The sequence below is a fragment of the Oryctolagus cuniculus genome, chromosome 5 (genome assembly GCF_964237555.1).
Source record: "Oryctolagus cuniculus chromosome 5, mOryCun1.1, whole genome shotgun sequence".
NCBI lineage: Eukaryota > Metazoa > Chordata > Mammalia > Lagomorpha > Leporidae > Oryctolagus > Oryctolagus cuniculus.
Genome location: NC_091436.1, coordinates 167,339,745 through 167,349,063, shown reverse-complemented (window position 1 = coordinate 167,349,063; position 9,319 = coordinate 167,339,745). Strand labels below are relative to the sequence as shown.

The 9,319-nt window shown below is 53.3% G+C and overlaps 1 protein-coding gene across 12 annotated transcripts in view; it reads right to left on the bottom strand.

The window, feature by feature from the left end:
- Positions 1–3,989: 3,989 nt before the first annotated feature.
- MYLK4 (myosin light chain kinase family member 4) overlaps positions 3,990–9,319 on the bottom strand; it is a 116,520-nt gene continuing 111,190 nt past the window's right edge. For all 12 annotated transcript variants that reach the window (XR_011388854.1, XR_011388855.1, XM_017350515.3 and 9 more), the window contains one exon: positions 3,990–7,714. The gene's annotated coding sequence lies outside the window, so the exon portion shown is untranslated. The remainder of the gene's footprint in view (positions 7,715–9,319) is intronic.

Genomic DNA, 9,319 nt, shown 5'->3' with positions numbered 1-9,319 from the left:
CTACTTCCTATGCGGAATGGTGCAGTGGGGGGGGGGGGTTGGGTAGACTATAGAAGGCATTGGGATTTTTATCTTGCTCTCTCTTTGATCACTCACTCTGAACAGCTGGGTGTCAGTCACACGGTCAGCTAACAGGTGGAGAAGCCCCCCTGGCAAGACACTGTGGCCTCTTGCCAACAGCTATGCAGGTGAGCCCCCGGGAGAGGTCCTCTGTCCTAGCACCGGCTGTGATAAGGAGGAGTAACACCATAAATGGTCTGAACTGTGATGTCCAAAAAGACCCACGGCTGTAGCCCATCTCTGGTCAGGGATGCTGCTCTATGACCCTACTGGAGACCCAAGGATGAGTCTCTGTGTCTTTAGGTCGGGAAACATGGCAGATGGAGTTAAATGTACGGTGGATCACATGAACACATGAGGACCTTAAACTTCACAGCAAGGAGTGAAAACACATCGAGCCCAAGTTTCGAACCTTGAAATGACCGGATGTGTGCGCTTTAAAAGCAAAACGATCGGGGGACGGGGGAGGGGACGACGCAGGGAGTTCAGGAGCCCAGTGCTGCGCGCTGGCGAGATCCCGGAGTACAAGTGCGCAGCGGCTCCGGCTCCCCAGCAGCAAAGCCGGGCGTGAGGACTGGAAAGCAAGCGAGCAGACGGCGCCCGTGTCCTCCTGGTAGAGCGACTCTCCCCTGAAAATGACGGCCTCTTAGCTTCAAGAGGAACGTGAGCTCGGAAGGACCAGGGGTCTGGGAGGGAAGAGGCTCTGCTCAGCAGGATTCCCCCTGGCTGCTCCGCGTCTGCTCCGGGGCTGCACCCAGCTGTGGGGACAGAGCTGGTGACCGACAGCCGCCATGGCTCTCGGGCACTCAGACTGGAGCAGAGATGCACCGGACAGGGCAGGGGGCTCGGGGAGGTGGGCGGGGCTGCTGGACTGTAGAAGATGGTGTTTTGGAGCAGAACAAGCCGCCCCAGGAACACTGGAGAAGGAAGAGGGTCCCTGGCCATCCTGGGGACGCGGCTCTTCCTCGGCCACTCCATGAGGGGCCCGAGGCGGGTGTTGAAAGGGCTTCTTCCAGGAAGGCTGTGTGAGACGCTGCAGGGATCTCTGACACGCTCTAGCCACCAGTCAGCGTCCGAGGAACGTTGACCTAATTGAGAATATACGCTCCAGGGTGTTGGTAGGTAACATCTAAAATTGGCAAAAGAAGGCTGATTTAAGCATGCCTCCTCCTCTCCTATGTCTGTGCAATACCACAAGAGTTTTAAATTAGGACTGGTGCCGTGGCTCACTTGGTTAATCCTCCGCCTGCAGCACTGGCATCCCATGTGGGTGCGGGTTCAAGTCCTGGCTGCTCTACTTCTGATCCAGCTCTCTGCTGTGGCCCAGGAGAGCAGTAGAAGATGGCCCAAGTCCTTGGGCCCCTGCACCCACATGGGAAGACCTGGAGGAAGCTCCTGGCTCCTGGCTTCGGATTCGCCCAGCTCTGGCCATTGCAGCCATTTGGGGGGGTGAACAAATGGAAGGAAGACCTTTCTCTCTCTCTCTCTCTCTCTCTCTCTCTCTCACTGTCTATAACTCTACCTGTCAAATTAAAAAAAAAAGCTTTAAATTAACATATTGGATATTTTTTAAATTGGTGAAATAAATAGTTTTTAAAGTGTGTGACTGGCTAGAAATGCTGTACAGCTCTTTGGTCCATTAAATGAAGAATGTATTTGTCATTTGAAATGAGAGCGTGGTAATAAGATGGTAACTCCTATACAAAGGGGAGGAGTCCAGCAAGCGCAGCAGCTCAGAGTCTGGGAACTTCACTGAGTCCTGTGTTCAGCCATTGACAGTGCGCACTGCCGAACGAGCCAACAAATCTGTCGGTCGGGTCCTGTGATCAGAATGGAAAAGGCCACTCGAGGCGGATACCGCCGCATGAGTCAGAGTAAAACTTCCATGGAAGATTCTGCCAAGGCCCAAAAGGTCGGGGAGCCGGGTCACCACTAGACTAACGTGAAACTTAGGTCGCAATGGCTGTACTTGCCACTGCTCATCGGGTGAGAACTCAGTGTGAATCCTGCTCACCAGGCATCAGATACCACCGGGTGGGCAGCCTAGGCAGTGGGGGCGATCTAGTGCCTTCTCTCACCTGTAGACGTTGGAAGCCTCTGGCAGCTGCTGAGACTGACCCAGCAGCAGTGATGGCCCTGTTTCCTTGGTTCTGGGCAATGAGCGTTCTCCACTCTTCTGCATGACCGCGCCCATCTCGTGAGGTCAGTGGGGACGCCACGAAAGACCACACTGCTGTTGCCTTGAAACTCTGGCCTCTGGAGGGATGCTCCGTGGCTGGGGTGTGGCACGGGTGGCGGCGTCTGTAGGTGAAATGGAGCAGCAGTGTGTGGGGGGGGTGTCCCACTCACCCTGATTCACTGGTTCATAAACTTGCATAGGGGTCTTTTGGGGAGGGGGCCCAGCATTGTGGTGTGCCAGGTAAAGCTACTGGCTTTGACGCTGGCATCCCATTTGGTTCCAGTTCCAGTCCTGGCTGCTCCACTCCCAATCCAGCTCCCTGCTCATGTGCCTGGGACAAGCAGAGAAGATGGCACAAGGGCTTGGGCCCCTGCACCCATGTGAGAGACCCAGACGAAGCTCCTGGCTTCAGCCTGGCCCATCCCTGGCTGTTGTAGCCACCTGGGGAGTGGACCAGTGAATGGCAGATAGCTCTCCCCCAACCACTCCACCTCTGTCTGTAACCCTGACTTTCAAATAAATAAACAAATCTTAAAAAAAAATAAAAAGAACATTTTGGAGAAAGAACTGAATGAGCTTTGTAGAATGCACAGGCCCTGACCCCTGCAGCTGAGGCCAAGACCCAGCTAAATAAAGAGCAGGATCTTCCAAGAGACCCAGCCTACACACAGTGCCATCTGGAGAAGGCCGATTACTGGATTTCAGGAGATCCTACAAGGGGTAGGAAGGATGACAAAGCAGGTGCGCCAGGAAGCAGTCATCTTCCCAGCGGCTCAGAACGGTGAGGTGGCGGTGGGGAGGTGATGTGGTCAAGGGTGTCTGGCTCTCCCTTTGTGGGCGTGGTGAGGGAGATCATCCACTCCACTCCACCCTGAGAGGACGAGGGAGGTGAGGAGCAGGAAGACAACTGATTCTCATCTCCGAGTTGCTGGCCCCGTAACTCTAGCTTTGAAGATCTGTTCCTGGGAAAGAGCGGAGCTGTGCCCCAGGGCCCATTTTGCTCGGATATTGGAGGGGAGGGAGGTGTCTTCACTTCGGGAGGAAAGTCAGAACACCTGGCTTACAGGCTCAAGTGGGAAAAGAGGGACAGAACTGCTGTGGGAGAGAACACGACCCCTCCCCAGGCCTGTGGTAGAGGAGGGAAGAGTCCAGTGGGCCCCTCTTAAGCCAGACGGGTTGGGAGACCCCAGTGCTGGTGGGACAACCCCTAGAACTTCCCTTCCCTGATGGGCTAAGTCAGGAGTGTTGGCTGTGCCTAGATGTCGTCCCAGACGTGCAAGCAGGGGACCTGGACAGTCCCCAGGGCCAACACAGAGCTCAGAATGTAAGGTTGCCACTTGTAATGGGATGGCCCTTCCTACTGACCGTCTCCTGTTGCCTGAACAGATGCTTCTCAGGGCCCACGGCGTAGTCAGCGACTCAGGAAGTCCACCAAAGGCAGGCTGCTACAATTGCCTTCGTCATTTACCAGTGCCGTTCTGACACGAGACACGTTACACAGCTCTCAGGCGACAGCTCTGTATTGATAGGGAAAAGCAACCCTCTGAACACTGCATGGGTGCATCGTGTGTGTCCCAGTGGGGGAGCCACCTTCAGCCATGGGGCCGGCCTGTGGACAGCTCCAGAGCCCCTGGAAGAAGGAGGAGCCTGAAGGTGCCTTGGGTTCTCAGTGTCACAGGAATTGACGTGTGAGGCTACACTGCAGGGGCAAATCTACTCCACTGAATAATTAATCCCATTAACAAAGGAGTCATGATGTCCATGCTTGTTCTTTAACATAACACAAGTATGTGACTCACATCTCTTTATAAGACAAAGCAGTACACGTGATGGAAGCTACGTTCAGAAATCAAACATGTGCACGATGTCAGCGAGTCATTTGCATTTCCTGTCTCCGTGGAGAAACCTCATCGGAAGGACTCATCCGACGTCCGTCAGCTGATGACAGCAAAATACACGTCAACACGAGCACGCTCCAGCGCCGGTGTTTCCTGCTGTTCTGAGTGGGTGGCAGGAATCGAGTTATCAGCCTTCATGGAAGGTGGAACTGCCCGTACAAAACACACCTCAATACACGGCTCTCCTAATCTAGGGGGCTGTAGACCTCCAACCCCCAAGGGAGTGGCCTGACTCAGCGGCAACTTCAAGTCAGTCCGGCACGCGCTCTCCTCCAGGACGCAGCAATTTGCCATTTGGAGTTGAAGTTTTCATCTCACAAAGGCTTTGCAGGAGTATACTGTGACGGGTATGAAGTCGCAGCCCACGCACGTGACAGACGGGCCAGGAACAGAGCGTGAACTGAGCCCCCCGGCTGCAGCCCACCGGGGAATCTTCCTTCCTCTGCCTTACGCTTTCACGAGTGTATGTTCCAAATGAGGGTTCATCAACTGAGCCACAGCCCAAACTAAACAAGCAAACGCATGCCTGCTGGCACCCTTGCTGGATGGCTGGGCAAGGGTCAGGGAGGAGAGGGACAAGATGCACACACGAAACAGGAATGAAGAGCAAGATTCGCAGTGCCCTAGGACAAAATCCATATTTCAATTCTAAAATAAGAAAAAAATTTTCACTCTACTAATTTCCATGAAATGAATGAAAATATAAGTATTCACACATCTTTCAAAACATATTCACATAAGCCCTGACAATGGCAGCATGCTTATTTACATCTTCAAGGAAGGAAAGCAAATGAATATCAAATCAGACACAAAAACAGCTGAGAACAAATCCACGGCCATCTACAGATGTGTGTTACCCAAGCTCAACCTCGAAATCTGTTCCCAAGTTAGGTCAGGACATAATCCCACAATTTAAAAAAAAATGTAAGAAATAGAGGCAGGAGCCTGTTTCCTCCCAGATTCTGGGTAGGTGTTGGTGTCTTCTAAATGAGTGAACGTGGGCCTGTTTTCTCCGTAATAATTTGTGGGGTTTATTTCTCTCCAGGCAGTGGGCAGTGGCCCCTCGTGCGCAAAGCCGCATCACCCTGTTAGAGGGTGGAGGAGAAATACACTCTCCAACCCTGACGACTTCTTGGAAAAACTGATCACGCACGATACAGCCCCCGTCCGGCCAGACGCAGCTTCTCTGAGCCCATGCTCACATCTGGTTTGATCCCTGGGCTTTGCAAAGCCCCCTTTTCCCATCAGAGCAGCAAGTCTGCCCAGATACCGGCAGCAATTCATGGGTGTGGAGCGAGGGGACAGGATGAACCCGAGACTGATAATCTCCCATTTCGCCGAAACCCTAGACTGTAATCACCAACTGTGCAAGGAGAACCGTCCTCAGCGCTCATAAAAAGGCACCCTGCTGGCACAAGGATGCCTTCCCAGCCAAATGTGGAAATTTAACTACAAATTCAAACAAGATCTGTTTTCAAAGTACGGTCTCCTTTCTAAACCTCAAAGAGAAAAAGGAAAACTCACACCCACTCATGGCAGGGCCATCGGTGGATTAATCTGACAAAGAGCCCCTTCTAAGCTACCTCTTCCATGCAGCCCGTGCGTGGCAGGGCCTGGGGAAAGCTGGTCTGCCCACGTGAGCCAGAACAGAGCTGGAGGTGAGCAGCACACCACGCAAGAGATTTCCTGTTTGATTGGGTGGAGGATCCCCACGGCAGGACAGAAAACACCCTTCCATGAGAGATTTCAAATCAGACCCTTGTGTCCTATTCAGCATTTGAGTCCGTGCCAGCGCTCTGTGGTCTGACTGAGTATTAACGCAGGCACTGGCTTGTACTTTTCCAGACTCAATGAACAGCATTAGCTAAAGATAGCACAGTAATACAACACTTCAGTCCTGGGGCTGTGTGTGTGTGTGTGTGTGTGTGTGTGTGTGTGAGTTTTTTGAAGGGCACTAAATTAAATATTTGAAGCATAGTCACATAACAGGAACATGAGAAACCAACCTTGGATAAATGCATCGGCCAAAGGGAAGAATGAAAAATCGAAACGCATCATAGCATAAGTGCGAAGGCTGGGAAGGGGTAGGTTCTGTAGGGGTACGTGTGACCCCGAGATTGGCATGTGGCTGTCACTGAATTGCACATGTCGCTTCTATCTCTACCTTTACATTGAACAGAATAAAGACAGCGCCTGTGTAGTTGACCCTGGGCAGGCTGCAAGAATTCGTGAGGTGGGTGTGGGAGGGAATGAGGGAAAGCTGAGGCGAACAGAATCTGGTCTCAGTGAAATGGCCACCGAGAGACTCTCGCTGCCCCCATGGCTGTCAGGACAGCAGTGGCCTAGAGTGACCGGAGGCTACACAGAAAGGCATTGTTGCAGCTGATCTCAACACAGCAGCCATCTGACACGGAAAAAGGAGAGCGCACAGTGGCGAGCGTGGGTGGAGTGTGCAGCCTGGCTTGCGTGTTTCTCCCTCCTAAGGAGACGGTGCCCGTTTCCCTTTGTACAAGCCCCAGTGTCTTTCTGTGCACGATTCACCAGCCACAGCAGAGCCCACATCCCCATTAAAGATCTGTCGGGAAATGGTACATGAACTGGAGGACATGACGCTCCCGACTGGAAATCATCCTGGTGTCCAAAAAGGGAACTGAACAGGGAGTCCCTCTGGCCTTCGGTTTCTGACTGCTCCTTCATCACAGCCACCGAGTCACATGCGCCTCCGTGAGCATTTGTGTTTACCTAGAAACGGGAGGGCTACTTCCCAGGGGCACCCACACTGGTCGCCAAGCGCTGAGCTGTCCCTTCACAGGGACAACAGGGCTTCAGGACATGCCCGAGGCTGCTCACACCCTCCCCGAGGTGGTGCCGCTAGAGTGACACCATAGGCAGAGAGCTGTCGCTTCGCCTCTCAAACCAGGCTGTTCCGTGCGGCTGGCCTGCCGGCTGGGAGAGGGCAGGAGGTGCGCTGTGAAAAGGCACGGGACGAAGTTGAGAGTAGGGACAGCGACTTGGAAGGAACCTGAGCAACCGCGGGAGGGTTCAGGATGAATGGGAGACCCAAAGGCTGCCGCCTCCGGGCTCGGAGCTGAAAGGTTTGTGTACCAGCAAGCCAAAGGGCCGCCATCAGCTTCAGCCGCTTTCCAGGCTCGATCAAGAAAGTCCGAGAGACCAAGTGTCCCCGGGGTCCCAGACAGAGGACTCTTTCTGGCCATCGAAACACCCCTTTGAAAGGCACAGAGTGGTGACGGGGCCCCACTTGCTCCCTGTCCATACATCTTCCAGGTGTTAGAACCCCAGCCATGCTCTCTCCCCAGCAGTCTGAGAAACAGCAGACACGATGCAGCCCTGCCCCAGCGACCGACGAGGGTCAACCAGGAAAAACAAAGAGTGGGGGGCTATGTGAGCCCCTGGAGGCTGCAGCGCTGGGTATCCCCCTTGAGCTTGGAGAATCACTCAAAGTCCGAGTTCAAAGGGCCCCCCAGCTTTGGCCACCCGTCAGCACAGGGGTCAAGGCATCAGAACTGCTGATTTTTCCAAAAATCTTCTCAAAGCAGCAGCAACCACAGTCGTTTTCCTGCAAAGCAAACAGAATATGAATCTTGTTAATTCAGCAGGACTTTAAAATTGTAATTAGTTGGTTGTGCCCCTTAGGAAAACCACAGCTGATTTCTTTTTTAATAACGTATGTGTGGATGTGAGAGAGGAAAAAAAAACAGAAACCTCTTGACCAATTCCACTGCTTACCAGAGTTGGTTTTTTTTTTTTTTTTTTTTTTTTTTTTTAGTGGATGCAAGATATTTCTGTTCTATTTGCAATCTCAGAGCACAAGGCCCCTTTGTTTCATCTGAAGCACAGCTGTTCCTGAAGCTGCTGCCACCCATCCCTTGGTCAGCTCAATCCTGGAGTCCTAGTGAGGCTGCACGGCACACTGGGAAATACACTTGTCCCTTGCTATCCCTAGGGGATTGGGCCCAGGGCCACCAGGGCCACCAAAGTCTGTGAATGCTCAGGTCCCTTTCAGAAAACCGCATTGTATTTGCATATAATCTGCCCCAGCCTCCCCAGGCGAGTTATAATATCCAACTCAATCTAAAGCTGTATGCAGTAGTGGTGGTGATGTATTGTTTAGAGAACAAGAGGCCGGCGCCGCGGCTCACTAGGCTAATCCTCCGCCTGTGGCGCTGGCACCCCGGGTTCTAGTCCCGGTCGGGGCGCCAGATTCTGTCCCAGTTGCCAGTCCAGCTCTCTGCTGTGGCCAGGGAGTACAGTGGAGGATGGCCCAAGTGCTTGGGCCCTGCACCCCATGGGAGACCAGGAGAAGCACCTGGCTCCTGACTTCAGATCAGCGCAGCACGCCGCCGCAACACACCGGCTGTAGAGGCCACTTGGGGGTGAACCAACAGCAAAGGAAGACCTTTCTCTCTGTCTCTCTCTCTCTCTCTCTCTCACTGTCCACTCTGCGGATTCTGTCCCGGTTGCCCCTCTTCCAGTCCAGCTCTCTGCTGTGGCCCAGGAGTGCAGTGGAGGATAGCCCAAGTCCTTGGGCCCTGCACCTGCATGGGAGACCAGGAGGAAGCACCTGGCTCCTGCCTTCAGATCAGCGCAGCGCGCCACCGCAACACACCGGCCGTAGCAGCCACTTGGGGGTGAACCAACAGAAAAGGAAGACCTTTCTCTCTGTCTCTCTCTCTCTGTTTCTCTCTCTCACTGTCCACTCTGCCTGTCAAAAAAAAAAAAAAAAAAATAGAGAATAACAAGAAAAAAAGTCTGAATAAGGCCAAACACAAGTGTCTCCAAATACATTTTCCTTCCTTCCTACCTTCCCCTCTTCCTTCAAGGGTGTACCTCCCCTTCCTTCATTCCTTTTTAAAGATTTATTTCATTAATTTGAAAGGCATAGTGACAGAGAAACAGCAAGAGAGAGAGAGAGAGATCTTCCATCCACTGGTTCACTCCTCAAATAATCATAACCGCCAAGAGCTGAGCCAGGCTGAGCCAGGAGCCAGGGACTCCATCCAGGTGCCCTGCAGGGGGGCAGGGGCCCAATCTCTGGGCCATCCTCTGCTGCTTTCCCAGGCACATTAGCTGGGAGCTGGAGAGGAAGCAGAGCAGCCAGGACTCAACCCAGCGCTCCCCTGTGGGATGCCAGTGTCACGAGGGCGGCTTAACCTGCTGTGCC